The sequence below is a fragment of the Lampris incognitus genome, chromosome 21 (genome assembly GCF_029633865.1).
Source record: "Lampris incognitus isolate fLamInc1 chromosome 21, fLamInc1.hap2, whole genome shotgun sequence".
Classification (NCBI taxonomy): Eukaryota; Metazoa; Chordata; class Actinopteri; order Lampriformes; family Lampridae; genus Lampris; species Lampris incognitus.
The window spans coordinates 9809421-9833285 of NC_079231.1; the positions used below are offsets into that span (position 1 = coordinate 9809421).

A 23865-nucleotide genomic window follows, 5' to 3' on the forward strand; every position below is an offset into this window, starting at 1 on the left:
ATCTGTCAAACATGGTGGAGGTAGTGTTATGAAATGGGCATGTATGGTTGCCAGGGGAACTTGGTCAGTGGTGTTTATTGATGATGTGACTACTGGCAGAAGTAGCAGGATGGATTATGATGTTTATAAGGATATACCATTTGCTCAGATTTAGCCAAATGTCCCAACACTGAGAGGACGGCGCTTCACACTGCAGATGGATAATGACACAAAACAAGCTGAGAAAGCAACCCAAGACATTCTCAAGGCAGAAAAGTGGAATATTCATCAGTGACCAAGTCAGTCACCTGACCTCAGCCCAAGTGAGCATGCTTTTCACTTGCTGAACATCAAACTAACACCCGAAAGACCCACAAACAACCAGCAACTGAAGGCAGCTGCCGTTAAGTCTTGGCAGAGCATTTCAAAGGAGGAAACTCAGAATTTGAAGATGTTGATGGGTTCCAGACAGTCAATGACTGCAAATGATTTCTCTCCAAACATTAAATATAATTGTTATAATCAGTTATGTTTGTTTGTCCAATTGTTTTTGAGTCTCTGAAAACGGGGAGACCCTGTATATCCATGGCTGTAATTCCTGAACAGTTAATGCCATATTTTTATCCAACCCCTTAAAGCTGAAAGTATATTTTTCAATCACATCTCAAATACTTCATGTCAAATCCACTGTGCTGGCGTACAGGGGCAAAATTACAAATATTGTGTAACTGTCCAAATACTTATGGACCTAACTGTATGTCTACACTTTCTGCCAGAATCTCCTCTGGCCCAGCCTCAGCTGTTTTACTCTCGTCCTTCTCCTCCTCCCCTTCTGTGTTTTCATCACCGCCACCTGTCTCACTGCTCTGTTCAGATTTCCTTGCCTCCTTTCCTTCATCACTGATGGCTTCACTTTTTTAAAGCCTCTTTTTCTCCAACACCTTTGCTTTCCTCCCCTTTCCCACCATCACTGTTGTTGTCCACACCTGTCTCCAACTTCGTCTCAGCTCTGTCTACTTGTTCCTTGTCTTTCTGCCCTGATGTTCCCTCTCCACTAGTCCGATCAAAGGCTTTTTGCCATGCACCTGCAGGTTTCTCTGGACAAAATATGACAACATGTCCCTCTCTACCACAGCCAAAGTATTTCATCTCTTCTCAAACCCATCAATTCTCAGCCAAAAAGACAAGTTTAACTCGTCGTTGCTCTTGTTCAGAATCATGAACAAGTGTCTCCTGTAAGACACCACATGCTTATGTGAAGGAGAATTACACCCAGACGGGGTTTTTTTAATGGGGGACACTATTTTACCATGTCTGGGATGTCTGTCTTTCCAACACTTCATCTCTGGCGAATGGGGGGACATTACACAGAATCACCTTCCTGGTCGGTGAAGCCAGAGGCAGTACTGGCACATATGGGTCATTCATCACAATGTCGTTTGTGATGACGGCATTAGCCTTCTCCACCTCGTCCACAAAAGCCACCACCGCTCCATTCATTCTGGCTGCAGATTTAACACTGTCAGCTCTGACAACCTTGACCACCAACAAACACTCCTCCACCCAACAGGAGAAACTCGGGATAGATCTTAAGTCCGTGTTTCCTCGTCAGCTTGGACAGATCCATGGCGCCACAAAGTACACAAAACCAACAAACACTAACAAAACTAAACAACTAACAGATAGAAATACACACTGCAATAATATAACACAGTACAAAAAAAGAGAACGTTAGAATTACTCACCCTGCAGACCCACACTCACTCCACGCTCCCACTCCCAGCATGTGGAGAGAGAGAGAGAGAGAGAGAGAGAGAGAGAGAGAGAGAGAGAGAGAGAGAGAGAGAGAGAGAGATTCTTGCATCAGAGAAGGAACACAATTAGCCAGCTGGCTATTATGAAACAAAGCAATTAATGTTATGCTAATAACTCAGACTTTAGCCAATTACCCTTCCTTTGCTAATCATTCCCTAATTACTTTGACAACTCTTTACAATGTAAAATTATGACAAATTACTAGGACACATTCACTCCTTACTACTAACACCTAAGCTCAACAGCTCTGCTGACTACAAATCTCTCTGGATCTGCAATGATGCCATGACACCTGCCACTGGACACCAAAACCACATCCTGACCCATTCAGTCTCTACTTTGCTTGCATATATACATTATATACTTTATATTATATACATCAAATGTTCATTACAAAGCCATTTCTCCATTCATTCATCATTGTTTTACCCCTCTGTAACAAGTCAATTTAATATAACTGCAGAACAATGTGGTGCTGAGGTTTGATAAACTTCATGCTGCCTGTGTTAACTTATGTCTAAAGACTGCATTTTTACAAGGGTGCAGACTTGGTGAGCTGGCTACAACGCCTTGTTTGTAATCCAAGAAAATCAGTTGCAGTGGGTCTATTTCTCACTGACTGACACCCAAATATATTGGAACATTGTTCTACAGTTAATATTGACGATAGATGAGAGGAGGAACAATATTGATTCTGTCTGACATAATTGACACATTTCATGTGGAAACAATAATGCATCTTGGGAATTGCTGCAAGGACAAATCTGTGGACAACCTGAGTGACATAGAAGCGTTAGTCACAAATACATCAGTTACTGTAGTCATTATGTCATTGCTTTATGACCGAGTTTCATCAACATATTAGATATTATGCTAGGGTGTCCAGGTAGCATAGCGGTCTATTCTATTGCCCGCAGGGATTGCTGGTTTGAATGCCCGTGTCTGCCGGGCTAGCAGTTAGCTTAGCCTGCCCTGCTTCCACGTCCTGTCAGACCGCTCTCAGTGCCTCCTCTTCATGCGCAGCTCTGGGCAGGGCCATGGTCCCTAGGCCCACCGGACACAGCAGACCAGGCTCCCTCCACTGATCCAACGCCAGCTTTCCCAGCCAGACACCTTCAACACACCTCCCCCACACTCCACACAATGACACAAATGCAAAAAAAACCACTGCACAGTCCACGCTAGGCGAGACCACCGCCAGACCGCCTCGGTGTTTCCTCTCGGGCGCAGCTATGTGCAGGGCCATACAGCTCCGGAAAGGGCCGTAAGCTCTCTCGGCTGATCCGACGTCAGCTCTCCCAGTAATTAAATGAAAAAAAATTGACGATCACAATAAAAACTTCACATGATGACAAACTTTTAGACGTAGATGTGGATAAAGACACTACGTAGTCGGTACCGGGTGAGGCTGCCACAAATGTAGGTTCGCACCATCTTCCCATACCAGAAGCTACACCTGTCCTTAAAAAGTCTGCATCAAAATTCATCACAATCATCCTTAAAGGCAAAGAGAAAGAGAGTACAGTAACAGATCTTACTTTTTCTTCACTTAACAGTTTACATAGCACTGAGACACATTCAGAGCAACTCCGGTTAAATAGTGGTCGGTTTCAATCTTACGTGGAGCTGCTGAGGAAGGTTGTGACTTCCTGCTGTTACCAGACAAACAGACTAAAACAGAGACTGACTCTTATTCGCTGTATTGGTGGGAGAAGGAGTATTCAGAGGAGGAGAGTAGTTAGTCCCCTTTAAACGCCTCTTAAAACCGGATTTAATGTGTGTTGTTGAGGGTTTTTAACTGGCCCATCATTCCCTACTGGCACACAGACAAGACTTCACTTCAGGAGGCCGCTTTGCCGCGGTGCATTGAACCAGGTGAGGAAGCCGTCAAATGGCAGCTGTTGTCCTTCTTAATTACAGCCCACCGAGTCCCGGTTAATTGGCGGCCTGGACAGCGAGGGTCAACGCTTCCAGCAAGGCATTTTGGGTAATCACAGGGCTGACACAGACCTCGTAGGTAGGAGTGGGACAACACTTAAATTGACAGCCTGTTTTTATGACTCCCAAAAACAGAAGCTGAGCTCATTATTCAGAGTCACATACAACCTACTTCATGCTAAACGGGTTAACTCCCAGACACACACAGTCTCCCCCTCACTCTGTCCTATTCTCATTCTCTCTCTCTCTCTCTCTCTCTCTCTCTCTCTCTCTCTCTCTAAAATACAACCTCCAAAGGACGCTAGTGTGAAGGGGGACTTTACTAGATCATCACTAACTATTCCATACCATCTGTCTATCTCTCTTGCTCTCTCGGTTGTTAGCGATAGCGACAGACAGCTAACCCGCTGAGCTTCCTCATCCAGTTTTACTTACCGGGTTTGTTGGTGAAGCCATTAACAACAGTCAAAACCACGAAGTGACACTTGATTTAAAAAGATATCTCACTCCTTGGCTCTGCAGATAAGTGTTGCAAGTTACCTCTGCTGTGTGTCTTGACCATTTGGTCAAATATACTGTGTTAATAGACTTTGTGCATTGAAGCTAGCTATACCATGATTGACCATTGCGAAACATTTCTTTGTATTACAAAAGCCTTGAAATGAGTTCATTCCTGCATTACATCAGAGCTGCACTCTAGCTTTAATGCAACCCATCCATCCATTATCCAAACTGCTCATCCTGCTCTCAGGGTCACGGGGATGCTGGAGCCTATCCCAGAAGTCAGTGGGTGGTGAGTGAGGAGACACCCTGGACAGGCTACCAGGCCATCGGAGGGCCAACACACACACATTCACACCTAGGGACAATTTGGTACAGCCAATTGGCCTGTCTTTGGACTGTGGAAGGATACCAGAGCACCCGGAGGAAAGCCATGCAGACACTGCACTGACACTGGGTGTCAGCCCTGGGGTAGTCCAACCTCGGGGATCATCCCGGGTTGTCCTCTGTATGGAGTTTGCATGTTTCCAACAGATCGAAAAGTCTTATTTTTAGACAAGATCAAATTTAACAACAGGGATAGACCACCTTTGCAAGTCAAGCACTGCAAACTTGTTATCCAAAGGAGTTGAATCAAGTGCAACTGGACTTGGTATATATCCGTGAAGACGTTTCGCCTCTCATCCAAGAGGCTTCCTTAGTTCGTGCCTTTCTGACTAGACCAAGCTAGTCTGACTGGCTGGTGGTGAGACTCAGTATTTATCCTCTAGGAGTCGTTGTCAGAGCTATTAATCTGCATGGCTCTCTGTGATCAGATGTTTACCAACGCCCGTCGCTAACAGAGCCATAGATATGCGTGGCTCTCCTGTGCTCCGATGTCTGGCCGCGCCCGTTGCCATCAGAGCGAACTTGTTAAGCAAACTTGTTAAGACTTTTGTCCGTCAAACATTTTCCCAGTCTGATCAAATTTATCATTTACAGCCGTTTTCCAATAACTGAAAATGTACATCAAACGTGACTTTCCTAACAATCATGACAATGACAATACATAATCATGACATGCTAACAGCTGAGCATTACCACCACAAAACTCTGCTAGAATATTAATAATTCATTCAGCTTATCCATTAAAACAGTCACAGAATGGGAACAGCAGTATTCCCCAAGCCTTTAAACATTGATAGATAATGGCAATTTTAGAAACTAATCAAATGAAGATTATGGAGTCATGTTATTTTCAGCACAGTTTCTCTTTTTCATCTTTATTTTTCCCCAGGCAAACTTGGTGGCTTTAACACCCGCTTACCTTGGAACAAATAATAAAACCCAAATGAAAAGTACTTATTCACCAGCCAACCAAAGCTTTCTAATGATCTACTGTATTATACACTATTACAATACTAACGGCACTGTGAGGACATGAAAACAGAACAAGGCCAAACATCATCAGCATAGATGAAGGCATAGCGGTAGCAACTGTCCAATGCATTACATTCATACATGTTACATGACAAGCGTGTGCAGTCTGCAGGGCAAAACTGTGTGTTATTTTAGGTTGAATTGCTGTGGCCGTCCGCCCACTCGTGTCAACACGGCGGCCCTCATCAGCAGTGGCCTTGATTCGCAGGTCTGATAGTTGAAGAGAATACGAAACTGTTCACCTCAGTGACCTTGCCAGCCATCGCTGTTACAGGTCTCCGCCTCCCTGTCACCCATCACACGCTGGTGACACCCATTAATGACACACACATGACCATTCAAACACACATGCAATGCACACATGCACGCGTGCACCCACGCAGACACACACAAACACACACTCACACACACACCATCTCCTCCACCCTCTACGCCAAATCGTCATCTTACGGTCACACCTCTTTCTCCTCTCATACATGAAAGTCCTCATCAGAGGTTCTACCATCTTAAGTGCTGCAGTTTTGACCTTTGACCTTTGTTGGCTGCCTGAAATTTCATCAATCTAGCAAGTGAAATGTATTTCTGCTATTCCACCAAGTGCAAATTGCTCCTGATGAGTGAATCAGGAATCACCTGAAATCTTTAAAAATCATTAATATCTTTTCAAAACAGATTTCTTGAAGTGCCTCATAGGTTAAAGGAAGTGGGTTATTTGTGCCAGAGCAATGGCACATTGGGCGTGGCTTATTGGTTTTTTTTTCTAAACTGTCAATTAAGGTTAATTAAAATTAGCTTCTGTTCTCTTGCTCATCCATAACCCCTTCTTGGGGGCTGGGGGGAGGACAGAGAACCCCCCCCTTTTATATATGTGTATATTGAGCTCTACAAATAAAATTGACGTGACTTGGCTTCAGATAGATTAACGAAGAACAGCAGGATTTATCTTCACGAACTTCACAACTCTTGTCCCATGTCGCCCTCCTGTGGCATAGAGGCGACACTACACGCTGCTGTCATATCCATATGGAACTTCAGAATCACAATACTTTGTTCATCCCCGAGGGGAAATTGGGTTCTATTGCAAGCATTCACGCTCTATTAACTAAAAACTAACAAGATACAGGATAAGAAAAAAGAAACAGAAACAAATAGAAATGAAAGATAAATAAGAAATAGAAGTAAGAACAAAATATATCAACAAGCATGGTGTACATAACACCCTAGCTATACTGCACTACAAGCAGCACAAACACAACTCAACAGGGCCAGTCCAGTGACCATTAACTCAGAGTGTCTGACAGTCTGAGTCTGAGGGAGGAGGTGTAAAGTTTGATGGCCACAGGCAGGAATGACCTCCTGTGGCGCTCTGTGGTGCTTTTCGGCAGAATGAGTCTGTTACTAAAAGTACTCCTGTGCCCGACTAGGACGTCATGGAGTGGGTGGGAGACATTGTCCATGATGGCATGTAACTTCAACAGCGTCCTCCTTGCAGAAACCACTGCCAGAGAATCCAGTTCTACCCCCACAATGTCTCCAGCCTTGCAGATCAGTTTATTGAGCCTGTTTGCGTCCACTACCCTCAACCTGCTGTCCCAACACACAACAGCAAACAGGAGAGCACTGGCACCCCAGACTCACACCACATCCTGAGCATTGTCTGGCAGATGATGAAGCACCTCGGCCTCCTCAAAAAGTAGAGACGGCTCTGTCTCTTCTTGTAGAGGGCATCAGTGTTCTTAGTCCAGTCCAGTTTATTGTCTATATACACCCCCAGGTACTTTTAGTATTTCACAGTGTCCACACTGATCCCCTGGATGGAGACAGGGGTCACTGGTATCATGTCGTTCCTCAGGTCAACAATCAGCTCCTTTGCCTTAGTCACGTTGAGCTGCAGATTGTTCTGCTCACACCACGTGACAAAGTTTCCCACCACAGCCCTGTACTCAGCCTCCTTGCTGTTACTGATGCATCCGACTACAGCAGAGTCATCAGAGAACTTCTGAAGATGGCAGGACTCTGTGTGGTAGTTGAAGACCGAGGTGTAGAGGGTGAAAAGGAAGGGAGACAGGACTGTCCCCTGCGGAGCCCCAGTGTTGCTGACCAGTCTGTCTGACACAGTGTTGCAAGCGTACATACTGTGGTGTACCAGTAAGGTAGTCAACAATCCAGGACACAAGGGGGGCATCTACCTGCATTGCTGTCAGCTTCTCACCCAGTAAAGCTGGCCAGATGGTGTTGAAGGCACTGGAAAAGTCAAAGAACATGACTCTCATGGAGCTTGCTGGCTTATCCAGGTGGACATAGACACGGTTAAGCAGGAAAATTATTGCATCCTCAACTCCCAGTCGGGGTTGGTAGGTGAACCGGAGGGGGTCTAAGTGTGGCTTGAATGTGGGCCGAAGCTGCTCCAGGACGAGTCTTTCCAGAGTCTTCATGATGTGTGAAGTCAATGCTACCGGTCTGTAGTCCTTGGAGTCCCTGGGATGTGACGTTTTAGGCACAGGAATGAGGGAGGATGTCTTTCACAGCACAGGGAGCCTTTGAAGTCTAAGGCTCATGTTGAAGACATGGTGAAGCACTCCATATAATTTAGGGGCACAGGATATTTGCACCCAGGGGTTAACGCCATCCGGGCCTGCCACATTGCTTGCGTGAAGTCTTATCAATTGTCTTCTGACATGGTCAACCGTGAAGCACACTGTAGGTGTTTCAGGTGGGGGGGGGGTGAAGGCAGGATGGAGAGGGCCATTAGTTCAGCAACCCAGGGAGGGGAGAGAGTAGGGCCCCCACTGGAGGCTGGGGGGATGTAAGGAGGAGGAAGGGGAGGGAGGGGCAGTGAAGTTGACGGTTGGTGAGGGCAGGCAACAGATAAGACGGGGGGTGGGGAGGGGTCATTGTGTCAAATTCGTTAAAAAAACACATTAAGTTAATTGGCGTTGTCCAAGCTGCCCTCCACTGCTCTGCTGCCAGTTGGTCAGAAACCAGTCATGGTCTTCATACCGCTCCAGACCCCTCTCATGTTGTTCTGTTGAAGTTTTTGCTCCAACTTCCTCCTGTAGTTATCTTTAGCCTCCCTGATTCTCACTTTAAGGTCCTGTTGGATTTTTCTCAACTCCTTCTTATTGCCAGCTGTAAAGGCCCTCTTCTTTTTGTTCAGGATGGTTTTGATGTCCTTTGTTACCCATGTCTTATTATTTGAATAACAATGGACAGTCTTTTCAGGGACAATGTAGAGCCATGAAACTTGTCTTGTTTCAGGGCTCTCTCCGAGTACTTAACATAGAATAACAACACAACAAAGTACATCAACAAAGTACATCCACTGCTGGACCTTTTTGATGATTGTGTGATTGTTTGATGCCTACCTTAGGTCCTGAGAGATTGTGGAACTCAGAAATCTGTAGGTTTTCACTGTAGACACTGTGCTGTTCAGTATGGTGAGGGGGGCAGTGTTGGGGGCTCCTCCTGAAGTTCACTGTCATCTCCACAGTTTTGAGTGTGTTCAGCTCCAGGTTGTTATGGCTGCACCAGAGGATCAGCTGTTCAATCTCCTGTCTATATGTAGACTCATCACCATCCTGGATATGGGGCCAGTGATGGTTGTGTCATCTGCAAACTTCAGGAGTTTAACAGATGGGTCACCTGAGGTGAGTTATTTGTGTAGAATATAATATGATTTGACAGGTCATATCTCAGTAATGGAGAAAGTTTAGACCACCAAACTGATACCCTGTCTTAATCTAGGCCCCCTCCACTGGTGTCGACATTTTAGTGAGGACTGGAGAAATTGGACATTTCCAGCCAAAAAAAGAAGAAAAAAAACAAAAACGAAAAACAAAACTGTACATGTAGAGGGAGATAGATTAAGACAGAACAGTAGGATTTATCTTCACAAACTTCACAAATGTCAAACTTTACAACTTCATTCCTATGTTGTCCTCATGTGGCTTAGAGGCAACACTACTTAAATATACATAGATGTGAATGAATGGCGTATTAGATGATTTGACAGGTCATAGCTCAGCAACAAAGAAATGTTAGAGCATCAAACTGATCTCCTGTGTTCGTTTAGGACCCCTCTACGGGTGTTGCTTTTTAAAACCAACAACCAAAGAAAACACTTAAAAGCTCAGTGGTGGTACAGGAGAGATGATTTGGTGGCTTGTATGTTTGCACTCCTTGGAGCTGTAAGTAAGGTTGTGGGTTCTAGATTGGCATGTAATGTTTTGAAAGTCAACACTCAAAGGAAATGGAGGAAAACTTGGTGTTGGTTAGGCATGTGTTGGTGGTTCAGCTGTTGGTGAAGTTATGGGTTTGAGGCCAGGATTTAGCTTTTTGCCTAAAAGTCAACATCCAAAGAAAATATTGAAAGACTGTTGTCACAGCAAGGTGGAGAAGCCTGGGTAGTTGAGCAGTTAGTACTCTGTTGAGATGTTGACAGGGTTGTGGGTTCTAGGCTGAACTCTGACATTCTACATTTTGAAAGCCAATATGTACTGGAGATATTGAAAAATGCTGTGAAATAAGCAAGACTTGGTGGTCCAGTGGTTAATGTGCTTGTTAAGATGTTAAAGTTATGGGTTCAAAACCAACATTTACCATCCTTTGTTTGTTATGAAAATCTAAGTCCCAAAGGAAATATTCATAAGCACCCAGAGAACATTTGCAAGTATATTTAAGAGGACTTTGTGGCTTGGGGGTTTAGACACTGCTGTACCACTTATAAGGTTATAGGTTCTAGACCAGTGTTTATCATTCTACCTAAGTTTTACATGCTAACATTTCATTTACCGTTATTTAACCAGGTGAGTCCCATTGAGATTAAAATCTCTTTTACAAGAGAGACCTGGACAAGAATGGCAGCAGTACATCAGTTTCAGCACACACTCACACGAAGACAACAGAACAACTCAAAATGCAAAATAGCATAAAAATGAAGGGGAAAGAAACAAACCTGTTACCAATTGAAACATTTACAATTACAATAGACTCAGTTTCCACAGACTTAACCATCCTTTTAAATTTGGATAGAGTAACCAAGTCCTGGAGTTTAAGTCTACTCTGCAGGCTATTCCAAGCAGATGGTGCAGAAAACATAAAGGCCTTCTTGCCCAGCTCAGTTCGAACTTTAGGAACAGTTATTTGCAAGGCATCCTGAGACTGTAACCCATAAGTGCCATGTTTTATAGACAGAAAGATAGATAAATAACAGGGGAGGCTACCCAGAATGGCCTTACAGATAAGTTGCTGTGTTGATAGAGCAGGCCAATTGGCTTTGGAGTAAAGGACTCAGTGATGAGTGAGGGCTCTACAGTTTGTAACAAACTGTAATGCTCCATGATACACAGTGTCTAACATATGGAGACAATGGGCTGATGCCTTCATGTACAGTAAGTCACCATAGTCAAGAACAGGCAAGAATGTTGCTTCAACTAGTCTGCCGACATCGAGAGAAAAACAAGATTTGATCCTAAAATAAAAATGTCACTTTAATTTCAACTTTTTCACCAGACTCTGTATATGGGGCTTAAAAGAGAGGTGGTCATCAATTGAAAATCCCAAGTATTTGTAGGTGGAGTCTGTCTCAATTTGTTTACCTTGAGTAGTAACAATGCTCTGATTTAACTCTAACTTCCTAGAGTTTGAAAACAGCACAAGTTTGTTTTTTCAGCATTCAAGTCAAGCTTCAGTTGATAAAGCTGAGCTTGCACTCTGTTAAAAGCATTTTGCAGATGCTCCAAAGCTTTGCTGAGAGTAGCCGCCTAACAGTAAATAACCGTATCGTCTGCATAGAAATGGAAAGATGAGTTCTGGACATTTTCTCCCAAGCAGTTTATGTACACAGTAAATAAAAAAAACAAAGGAAAAACTCATAAGTGCGCGGAGAACATCTTCCAACATGCAGAGGCCCTGACGGCGCACTAGTTAGAGTTCAGGGCTCTCAGCTGAAGTGGCGCTCACGGTGTGGAGGCAGGTTCGAATCCTGCTGCGAGGAGAACGTGGTGTCGGATGCGGAGGAGGCGAGAGGGTGGGCTGGCCGGGGGAGGCCTTGGGATTCTGGAGGGATGTGAAATGGGGGTTATGAAAGAAAAGCATAATTCAGTGTGAGCTTTTAATGTGGAAAATGAGTTACTACTGTTACGCAGCGTGTATAAGATGACGTCACTGCCAGGCGCGTGTGCACAGCTGGAGTTAATTAACGGCGGTAGTTTGCAGATGCGCCACTTTGAAAACGCTGTTGAGGACACAACAGGTTCACAGCAGTCCAGCTCAAGGACTGTGAAGAAAACCGTTTTTGTTTTACTTTTGGAGATCCCTCAACCTTCAACCTTAGCTGAACTAAAATACCAAGACGGAGTCCGCCACTTACGGGAGCTGATGTCCACGTGGCCGAGGCCTTGTCGGAAGGAACTGCTAGCCTGCTACCTCGGTAAGCTAGCCAACTGCCTCGGTAAGCTAACCCGCTATCTCGGTAAGCTAGCCCGCCTCCCGGCTGTTTCTCTAGACCTGACCAGTCCGTAACATAAATGTGGGTGCTTGTCCGTGATTTATTTGGAGGTTAAATGCATGTTAATGTTTGATAAAACTGGTTGGTGATTAGACGTCAGTTAGTGAGGTGCAGCCAAGCCACGTGTTTGTGAGAAGAGGCGCAGCTGAGTTGGGTTCAGCTCGGGAAAGCCGCGTGTTGCTTGGTTTAAGGCCCAAACATAGTCGGGCGTTTGGGCCTTTAGAAGTAGGCCGCGGACATCTGCACGGTGCTGACTTGTCGCTTCAAACAGATGGCTGTGTGTGCGTGTGTGTGTGTGTGTGTGTGTGTGTGTGTGTTGAGGTTAAAAACGGGGATATATGTGTACATGTTGATAACGGGTGGGTGTGGCTGGTTAGCGGATAGCTACTTGGCTAACGGTGGCCGGTGTTGTGCTGCAGGGGGTCGGTTTGTGAGAAGAGGTGCAATTGAGTTCGGTTCCACGCGGGAAAATGCAGCAGGTTTAAATCAGAGAAAGTAATGTCGGAGGAAGAAGAGGCGGGCCTCTGGAGAGATGTGAAATGGGGGTTATGACACAGAAACGAAATTCAGCCAGAGGTTTTATTGGGGATCATGACAATTATAGGTTTTTGTATCACTTGTTAAGCAACGTTTGTAAGAGGGCGTCACGGCCGGGTGCGTGCGCACACCTGGAGTTAGTTAATGGCGGCAGTTTGTAGACCCGCCACTTTGAAAACGCTGTTCAGAACACAACACAACACTACAGGTCCGCGCCATACTAGCTGAAGGACTCTGCAGAAAGCCAGCTTTGTTTTACCTTGTAAGATCCATCCACCATCAAGCTAAGCTGAACTGCGGTCCCAAGACGGAGTCCGCCGCCTTGTCGGAGGGACCCGCTAACTGCTAGCCCGCTACCTCGGTAAGCTAGCCCACCTCCCGGCTATTTTTGTCGTCTTGGAAATCAGTCCTTCCTGCTTCTTCCCTCGTTTCCATCTTTTCTACAGTTCTACGCGGTTTCGGACTAGTATTGCGTGTTTAACCCTTAAACCCTAGACCCGACTAGTCCGTAACACAATTTGGGTCGCTCGTCCGCGATTACTTGAAGGTTGAGTGCATGTGAATGTTTGATGAAACCGGTTAGCGGTAAGACGTCAGTAGCAGGCAGGTGTTTGGCTGGTGTGTCCTGCAGAGTATCGGGTTGTGGTCTTCGAGTAACGTCGTGGGTGGTCTGCTCTTATCAATTTCTGGCAATATATCGATTTATGAGCTTCCTCTTGTTGCAGCAGCTTATATGTTTTGTCTGTAAAGCTGTTTGGTACTGGTGTATGGAGATAGATCTAAATGAGATGCGCATTACTGAATTAAGAAAAGATACTATGGCAGCAGATTAGATTATGAGTTAACTCACAGAGAAGTGCCATGGAAAGGAAAGTTTGGCAGACAGGAGGCAGGCTGTCCCGGCCTCAACAGGAAATGGGAAAATTGTGAGATTGATTAGTGCCTAGACTTGGATTGTTTACTGTGAAGTGGCCAGTTTGAACCTGTCCAATAGTGAAGGGGTTTGAAGGTTTTGTGTCAAAAGGGGTCGTTTCTGGTGCACCTGGTGGTGAAATGGTTCCTATATCCATTTTGAGGGACATAGGTGCCACACGTCCTTAATGGTTCAGGGTGTTATAGACTTGAAAGTGGTCCAGAATATCACCAGTAGGCATCCTTAAAACTTGAGAGAAAATCAATATACACTTCTACTGGTCCAAAATGCGGTTTAATGTTGTAGGTAGGCATGGGTATTGTTAAAAGAAGTTCGATATCAGTACCTTGATTTTGATACTGGTTCCTGAATGACTTTTTTTGTGATACCAATGTTATAATAAAAAAAAAGAAATTACAGTGTAAATCTTAGGATTTATTTTTCAGTGCAAAATGGACAGTTACAAGTCAGTGTAAAAAAATGGGATGTTGGTATATATTTTTCCAGTGTTGCTACTGTAGCTGTATTGTCTTCATCAGATGAGTTGTGGTCATACTCACCAGCTGTGTTCAAGGTCCTGGGGCATTATACTGTATTCCATAGATTATGGGGGTCATATTGATCTACAGTGGAGGATGAGTAAAAGATTACCAATAGAGACCTGTTGTGACGTCCTAGTGTGTGCTCTCCAAGAACTGCCTGATGCTCTCATCATGCAAGACATAAACATAAACATAGTAAAGTCTTTTGAGTATACCTAATGAAAACAATTGAGAAATCAATAGGGAAGTTTGCATAAACGTGTCACGATATGCCACTTTGAAAATGCTGTTCAAGACACTACAGGTTCACACCATTCTAGCTCAAGGACTCTGAAGAGCCAACTTTGCTTTACTTTTCAGGATCCATCAAGCTAAGCTGAACTGAAATACCAAGATGGAGTCTGCTACTTATGTGAGCTGAGACCCATGCAGCCAAGGCCTTGTCAGAGGGACCTGCTACCTTGGTAAGGTACACTACGCTTCTTATATATAGACACACTTGTCTGGGTCTATATATGTGAAGACGAAATGTGTCTATATATATATATATATATATATATATATATATAGACACATTTTGTCTTCACACACACACAGACACACACACACGTCTGTATATACAGACATCTATATACACAGACACATTTTGTCTTTCTATATATACAGACACGTACGTCTATATATATAGACGTGTCTGTATATACATGTGAAGACGGACACGTCTATATATATGTATATATACACACACACACACACACACACACACACACACACACGTGTGTCTATGCATATACATTTCAACTTTATACTCTTCATATCAACAACATACCATCTTAACTGCAGCAATTTTGACCTTTCTCAAACCACATTTCGTATTATTTGTACAATTACAACTGAACAGCCAAAACATCACTGTACCTATTTGACCACCTCATGATACACTATAGCCAATTCACCATTTCATGCAAATATTAAAAAGGGTCTCTGAACCTTTACCAGTATAAACACGACAAATACCTGTACATTTATTCTACCTGGCACTTAAAATGATAGAGACAATTATGTTGAAGGGATTCACAACATAACTTGGAATTCATGTCCAGTCTAATAGTGCTCATTTTCTGCCTTGTTCACTCCATTAACAGCGAGTGGCACCATAGTGCCGGCTTGGCACTAATTACTGAATGAGGGATGAGCAGCAAGGGCTCATTAGCAGCCATGCAGGCTGAAACACAGTCTCTCTCTCTCTCTCTCTCTCTCTCTCTCTCTCTCTCTCTCCACACTAATGATGTTGGATCCACAGCACAGCCTTCCATCAAACACCAAGATCACTACAGGTTAACACAGCTGTTGACTTCTCACTGCACACTCTCCTTTTCCCACTCAATGACCCATCTTACCTGCACTCTCGCTCGCTCTGCCACCCCACATTGTCTTCCATCTCCAATAAAAGCAAGATGAACTGCAGCAGCTAAGAGACTAACAGCAACCTTTCTCTCATCGCCCACAGTTGTTCAGTTCTCATTAGAGGTTCTTAGCTGACACAATGAAGCTGAACTAAACACCACCAGTGTGTCAGCCAGCAATCTGTCACAACTCTATTCACCCAACACTGACAAAAGGTGTTAAGAAACACACCAACATTAATTTAAAAGTTATGGGTTAATAAAAACAGATGCAGCAACACAAAGATAATGTGGATAGAAATATATTGTGATGCCTTCTCTCTCTTCCCCCCCCCCCATTGACTTTTATGATTAATTGTAGATGGAAAAAAGAAATGGAATTACCACCCAGTGGAAAACTTCAACATGGACATCATCAACGCTTCACTGCCAAATCCAGTAACATGATCTGCAATTGCCTTGTTCATAGAACCACAAAACCTGCAACCAAAGAATCAACAGTGAATTCACAATTCATCCATTGCAGCTGTACTATTATCCAGAGTGACGTATGAAAACATAGGATCCTACACCCCCCCAATTAACACCAAGATGAAACAATTCTGTAATGCCACAATGACAGTAAAGAAATAAAACTCTATCTTCTTTGTACAATATCAATTTAAATATGAATCTACATCACACCTTAAATCATAAAACCATATTCTCATTAGTACATATGGAGCTGACATTCCAACATCACAAAACAAGGATTACTCAGCCTTTTTCACATGAAACCTGAGCACTTATTGACAGATGTGACAAAACATATTAATGACACTCAACTTTTCAAGAGTCAGTTTATAAACATCACAAACAAAACGTGAAGGCATACTTAATTATTTCATGTATGACATATCTCTGAATGATTCGTAGTTTACACATTAACACGAGAGAGTGTGTGTGTAAACTGGCTTCATTTTCTATGTAAAGATTAAAAAAAGGAATAAGTGTATGAATAAGATAATAGGACCTGCTGAAGGTCATTTTTCTCCATTACAGATCCAGAATCTCACTCAGCTAGCAGCTTCAGGGCCACGGTGACTTTTAATTTCTTCAAGACATATCTGCAGAAACAGAAGAGAGACAAAAAACCACTGTGACCAAAATGGTAGACATCATCTGTTCAGAATCACTTTCTTTGACCAAGCAGGTGTTCACATTATTAATTAAGTTTGGACAAAATGTTTCATCTGGATTTTGACAATCACTCTGCAGATCAACAACTCTCATTATCCTCACAGATCACCCCATTTCTACACTAATAAAGACATAAAACCACATATGAATTATTCTTTTGAGGGTCACCCACTTGGCTCCAGGCAAAGCTGCAGACTACCACATGCCTCCTCTAATGGATCTGGAGTCACCAGCCACTTCCTTTCACCTGACACTGACCAGTTTCACCACGGGGACATGGGAGGATCACACTACTGCAGCAACCAGAACACATACAACCTCCCACCAGCAGGGACACCCAAACCTACCAGAATCCTCTGGTAGGTGGGCAACAGACTACACCACCCAGACACCCCTATGAAGGGACCATTTATATATTTGAAAGTGTACATCCATAGTCAGACAAATGTTTCATAATACTGCTACCTCAAACCAGGTTTTCTGCTGATGAAAACCACTGGGAATACTGGAGATGGAAGTGCTACCCATTACACCATAAGGACATTAAACACTGAAATTTAGTTTTCATCTGGATTTTGACTTAAGATAATATAGGACACTCACATTTTACACAAAGTGGACAGAAAACATGTAATACTATAAATATGAAATCAGGGCAAATACATTAGATAGTGCCATCCTGTTGTGACCACTCAGTAGATGTGTAAACTATTATTTTACCTTCACACCAGGTGGCCCAGAGGACATCAGATGTTCAGCCATCTCTATTACACTCTATCATGACAATAAAACACAAAAAGAAACTTAAATGTGAGAGATTAAACACAGAATAACATCAGACACTGGCAAGAGGGGGGAATGTCTGGTGAGAAAAACAGATGGAGTGAGAGGCGTTTTAAGTCAAACATTCATGTGAAGCTGCTTTAGGGATGAAAGGAGCACCATGCTCCCCTCTTTTTCCCAGCCGGAGAAGACAAGTGGATTTGCGCGGGGCCTTCATGTCTCTAATGGAAGCAGACACCGTTAACCCGGAGGAAACCAGCCGAATGAAGCAGCTCTAACCCAATTTTAGCCGCCGTCTCCTCGCATTTCTATTTCGGTGCCGTTGATTGTACCAGCAGTAATTAAGGCTGTAATAATTAAATAACTCTTTAAAGCTTGTGTGTGAGTGGAGCTTGAGGTGAACATTCGCCAGATCTAATTAAGCTAGTCTGAAAACTCACCATCGTATTTTTTCTCTCTCCTTTCTTTTCTCAATGTGACCGTCTGGACAGAGAAGGATGTCTCTAATTCCCTGGGTTTTGCCATATTGCAGACTGTATATTTAAACACATGTTTTCTCTGGTCAGGGCCAAAGTTCACATTGCAGGCCACTGCACTGTGTCTGTGTGTAATGACTGTCATTACATGGCACGCACACCTGGAGCCAGGCTTTTTTACACCAGTTGGAAAGTTGATACAGACGTGATGGACAGCTGTAATGGACACCCACTGTCCCAACATTTTACTTCAGAGTATTTTCTCTGAATAACCAAACCACCACAATTGTATTTACCCCCCCCCCCCGTTTGATGGCTCTAATCTGTTTAAAATGTGGATTTCTACTCACTGCAGAGTTGGCCTGTTAAACTGTCTTGCTTCCTCCAGACACCAAGCAAATATTACCCAGAATCCCACAGCAATTACAGAGAAACAATGTCTTGGAAATATGGAGTATTGTTTCATCCCAAAGAGGATTATAATTGTGGAGAGACGTGCAGATGTAAAGCCATTTCACTGTCCTCCACAGGCCAGGCCTGCAGTTCTTCTGTTTTCCAAGCGAGGGCGCTGTGGATTAATTCGAGAACAGCCAGGCTGAAGAAACGGCTGCGTTTTGTGTTAACATGAGAATTTTCTCTCCCGTTTTAATGATGCACATAAAATAATTTACATTTGAGAAGATAGTAATTGTTCAGACTAATAAACGGCAGCTTCTTTTAAATTACCTGATTTATGCGTTCCTCAATTATCCATCCTCATTCAGAATCTGATGGGATTGCATCCGTGCCTGCAGAATTTGAAATCTCATTTGCATTGTGTTGTTCATATTCTATCATGTTTATATCAAAGTAGGTGTACAGATTTCTGATGGCTATAATGCATTTAACACACTACAGCTGTAACAGTAGCTGGCATGGTTAAGTCAGACAAGCCTTTGCAGCACCAACATTAGACATGTACAGTGTGATTTAGGAAGGTGAGCATCCAGAAAGCTTAACACAGCAATACATCTTCACATAGGACCAAATGACATTGGCTACAAGGGGTTTTGCCCTGTCTGAGGCATTTTACACTTTTTTTAAAAAATTTTTTTTTTAATCCATCCATGCCACAGAGATGCTGGAGCCTATCCCAGCAGTCACTGGACAGCAGGCAAACAGACACCCAAGACAGGCCACCAGTCCATCACAGGACCCTTTTTATTTGATTTCTTTTATCCTTTTATGACATAATTTCGATCTTTGTCATGGTCAACTTTATCCATCTATCATTTCCAGTATGTCTAAGTCACTGATGATACAAAAGTTCACTCACAGGGGTTAATATAGTAAAGTGTCATTGAAACACTTTTTCCTGTGCTGTTATTTGCTAGACTACTTGCATGCTCACTGCACCATACGTCAGTTCCCCTCATGCATGTCGAACTTGGTGGTAAAGAGAATCTCATTTTTATGTATATATATATATATATATATATCATATTCATCGCTGTGGAGAAATTACACTCTGCATTCAACCCATCTAAACTGTGTAGCTAGGACCAACTGCCATGCAGCACACACCATTATTAACCCTGTTGGTGGGGGAAACCAAGACACCCGGATAAAACCCACCGCAGACATGGGGAGAACATGCAAACTCCACACAGAGGACACCCCCCCCCCCCCAAAAGGGTGGATACCCCAAGGTTCGAACACTCTTGCTGTGAGGCAACAGTGCTGGCCACCATGCCACTATTTCCAACTGTTCACATTTTTTAATCTTCATTTTTATATTTTACCACAACCTTGTGGTTGTGTCACTCTGTTTTCAACTCGGCAGCACACAAATAGTGATTTTAGTAAGAGGCTGAATCCTCTGATGTATTTGAATGGGAGCACTGGGCCTTTTACTACAACTGGTACAGATTACCAATTCTCATTTCACATCACTTTATATGGTCACTTACAAATAATGACTTCAGGTTTACGTTGAAAGTACAAAGTGAAAGGAGGAGGAAGGGGGAGACAGTCACAAAAGGAAAACTGTGGCTCACTATTGAAACAGTAGACTTGATTAATAATTAAGCCTTCAAGTGATGGCTGTTGGTCACCTTAAAGGAGTCCACACAACTTCGCAAAAGGGCATTCCTGGTGCTATTCCATCCATCATCCAAACCGCTTATCCTGCTGTCAGGGTCGCAGGGATGCTGGTGCCTATCCCAGCAGTGATTGGGTGGCAGGCAGGGAGACACCCTGGACAGTCCACCAGGCCATCACAGGGCCTATTCTATCAGTCTAGAAAAAGACAATATGGGAGAGGATTAGTTCACATTGAAAAGGAAAACTACTTTTCTAAATCCAAGTTTTTCTTCTGACAAATTAAAGTATTTACATACAGGGTTTTGATAAGTTCTCTAGTTTTAATACTGTGAAGTGTGGGTCGAGTAGATTCTGGAAATTTGGAAATTAGCATTCCTGTCTCAAATATAGCCACCCATTTCCAGATGCGCCATATAGAATATTCTACATTGTACTCAAATGAGTTCACTTATCTCAACGGCAGGATTTTTTCATTTTGTGTCATATAATATTTCAGGATCAAGTAAGTGGTGAGATCGTTTTTACAGAGGGCCTATCAATATAAACCCAGATGCTAAGCAAGAAATACTTAGAAAAACTCCTCCCCCATCAGAGGCGATCAGTCTCAGCATCCAGTCAATGACGTCCCTCTCAACCTCGATAATCAAAAATCCAGTGGCTGCTCTAAATGCCTATTGATCTGAGCCAGAGAAAGAAGAAAATACAAATTCCCTCAACATCATGCTATAGCACAGAACTGCTCCTTTCAAGTATTCAGGGATTAAAGAGAAACTCAAGAGATTAGTTGGTAAAGGAGACATACAAGCTTTTACATTAAAATTAAGCATGACTGACAGAATAGACAAAGGATCTATGTACCTACACTATATTCATGCAAATCACATACACAGATCAAGGATGTAAGTGTGTATTAGTATAACTGCAACATAGAATATTTGTATACAGTATTAATGCAGGAAAACTCATGATATATATGTATATGTATGTTTAATAATGCAGAATAGATCTGATATTATATAAGTACAGTATAAATACAGTATTATTGCGAGAGATAAATGATATACTATGTACACAGTATTGGTACAGAATAGATACAATGATAAATAAAGGATATATGTATGTAGAACGAAGATGCATGCAGCCATCAATACAGTATTAATGCAGGTTAGGCATTAACAGTATGCTGGGAACGTCCCATGCATCTGAAAAATGGTTTACTTCATATCTACTGCAACTCTCATAGGTCAAAAAAAAAAAACAATTTTTCTGGACGTGGAAGGGAGAGAAATAATGGGCTCTGGCATTTACAGGCTGATGAAAAGGTTGATTCTGACTGAATAATGTTGAGTGGCGTTGTGCTCCAGGCTATCCTTGCGCAATACAGGTTTTTTCCCCTCCATCTCAGCTGCAGCCAACAGCCAAAGCGTCTGCGGCGTAATTACCACAGCCCCTCCACTCCCAACACACGGTCCGATCAGTAAACTCCTCCATTTACGCTGCGCAGGGAGGGGAAAGGGGTGTGCGTGTGTCAATCTTTTCTTTGCATTTGACTACTGTTTTATTTCGCATTGTATCCACCTTTGTCAATTGGTCTGAAGCCATTTAAGGTCTATTACTGGTGCTTGTTGCAGGATCTGATGGTAGCCCTACTTCATTTAATAATACAGAGCACCGTGCACTTGCCAGAATGAATGATCGCGTTCGCTTGCATGCAGGAAAGGTTTAATTAAATCATAGTCCAATCATAATCCGTGTTGTTAATTAAACTGGATAATTTATAAGTACAAAAGAGGGGTATTTATTAGCCGGTCCACGGTAGTGGGTGCACACACGCACGCATACACACGCACACGCAAAACCTCCCCCCTTTACAACCTTTTACTATTGATGCCCCCGCATGATTGATAATGAGATAGAGACCGCTGTACTATTTGTCTAATGGCCGTGCAATTAAATTCCCTTGTAAATGACCCATGCCTCATTTCATCCTAATCTATGGAATTTTGATTGGATTTGTCAGCCCTAATTGAAAAATACTGCTATTTAATGTCTGCATTGCAGTTGCCGATCAGGCTGCCTTTAATGAGATCGTGTCCCAGTGACCCTGGAGAGATGGGGGTTGGTGGGGCCTCTAGCATGTGTGTGAGTTGGGGGGGGGGGGCATACATGCTCTTGGTATGGCCCCCATGGAGCACATCTGAATTTAGCCCATGGACCCAGAGGTCAGAGGTCATCCCTCACATCCCCAAATACATGTCTGTGTATATTAGGACACTGCAGTGTTGTGATGCTACTGGCACCGAACACTCTTGTATCCATTAGAGACACAGCTGAACTTCAGCTTTAAGGGCAAATAAATCAGTAAATAAAGCTCTGTTATGCAATTTCAGAGAAGTAAAAACAACAGTAAAAACCGTGAAAACACATGCTTCATCAGACATCCAAGAGAATAAACTTACTAAACCAGACTGCATAACGTGTGTAGCATTTTAACATGAACACATTGTCCAAATCAATGTAACGATGGATTCTCTTTACTATGAGGAAATGAGACCACTGCAGACTAAATCAGGTGGTCTCTCCTACTTCTGTTTTCAGTAATCTCTCAGCAGTTACGGTCTGCTGCAAAATGACCCAGCTCGCCTTCGTAAAGGAGTAAAATTAACTAAAAGAGGAAGAACATAATAAGATAACAGCTCCAGCCTACATGAGTGCAACGGCTTAGCTTTGACACAGCCAAGCCTGCAGAACATTCAAAAATGGAAGGTCAAGAAACAGGTACTTCCAGTGACTGACATCTTCAAGAAAAAGAAAGTGGAAGTCATCAATCCAAGTGATAACAAGAAAGTGCAATTCACACCTTTGGCCAGGTGTTCAGTCAGAGAGAAAAGTGCAATTTCTCAAAAGGGTCCAAGACTGACGATGAGCTGGTGTTCTTTCCATTTTACTAGAAGCTCCTGCTGGCAGATATGGAAAACAGTGTCACGATAATCATGAAAATTCTACACTGTATCGAGATAAAATCACAAAATCTGTTTACATATGCAAAAATATGTTTCAGACTCCAGCTGAAGTCCATCACACACGACTCTTCGCTAATATAAAGTATAACATCAAACCAAAACTACTTTTCAGATAATACTCCCCCAAATATTCCAGGCCTCAATTTCAGAGAAATATTGGGTACTGGATTGTCTTTATCGTTAATTGAGACATTTTGGAGCAGACAACATGACAATAACCAGATTTCATCCCTATATAATACCACCAAAAGATAATCAGCGAAAATATTGTATTACAGCCCAGTTCTATTATAAAGTAATTACATCATAAAAAAAACACACACACACACACATATATATATATGTATATATATATGTATATATATGTGTGTGTGTTGTGTATGTATATATATATATATATACACATCTCAATCCCCTAAAATTCATAACAAACTACGGAAATATATTAAGCATCCTGTTTGCGCATCTCTTGCGAATTTGAATCTTAAAGCGGGAAAATAAATCCACTGGGCGTGGCGACCTCTACCCTGCGACGGCGAGCTCGTGCCGTGGGATTTATGGGAAACGTCGCTGGACTTTTGAAAAGCACTCCCACTCGTCTCCATAGGGAGGCGCCAAAAACGACAAAGATGTGAACCTACACAAGTTGACATTTAAAGGAATCAGGAACACTTTGGCATTAAAGCTGCAATCTGGAACATTTCCCCAGTAATATATCATGATTTCCTCCATGTGAGTCAGACTCCAGAATCCCACCTGTCATC

At 43.0% G+C, this 23865-nt stretch overlaps 1 long non-coding RNA gene across 1 annotated transcript; it reads right to left on the reverse strand.

Annotated features, from left to right (window-relative positions):
* Positions 1-16641: 16641 nt before the first annotated feature.
* LOC130131458 (uncharacterized) lies at positions 16642-18786 on the reverse strand. The gene is made up of 3 exons (XR_008812381.1): positions 18723-18786; positions 17458-17511; positions 16642-16664 (listed from the first exon to the last, which is right to left on the reverse strand). It is a non-coding gene; the product is annotated as an uncharacterized LOC130131458 (long non-coding RNA).
* Between the last annotated feature and the right edge of the window lie 5079 nt (positions 18787-23865).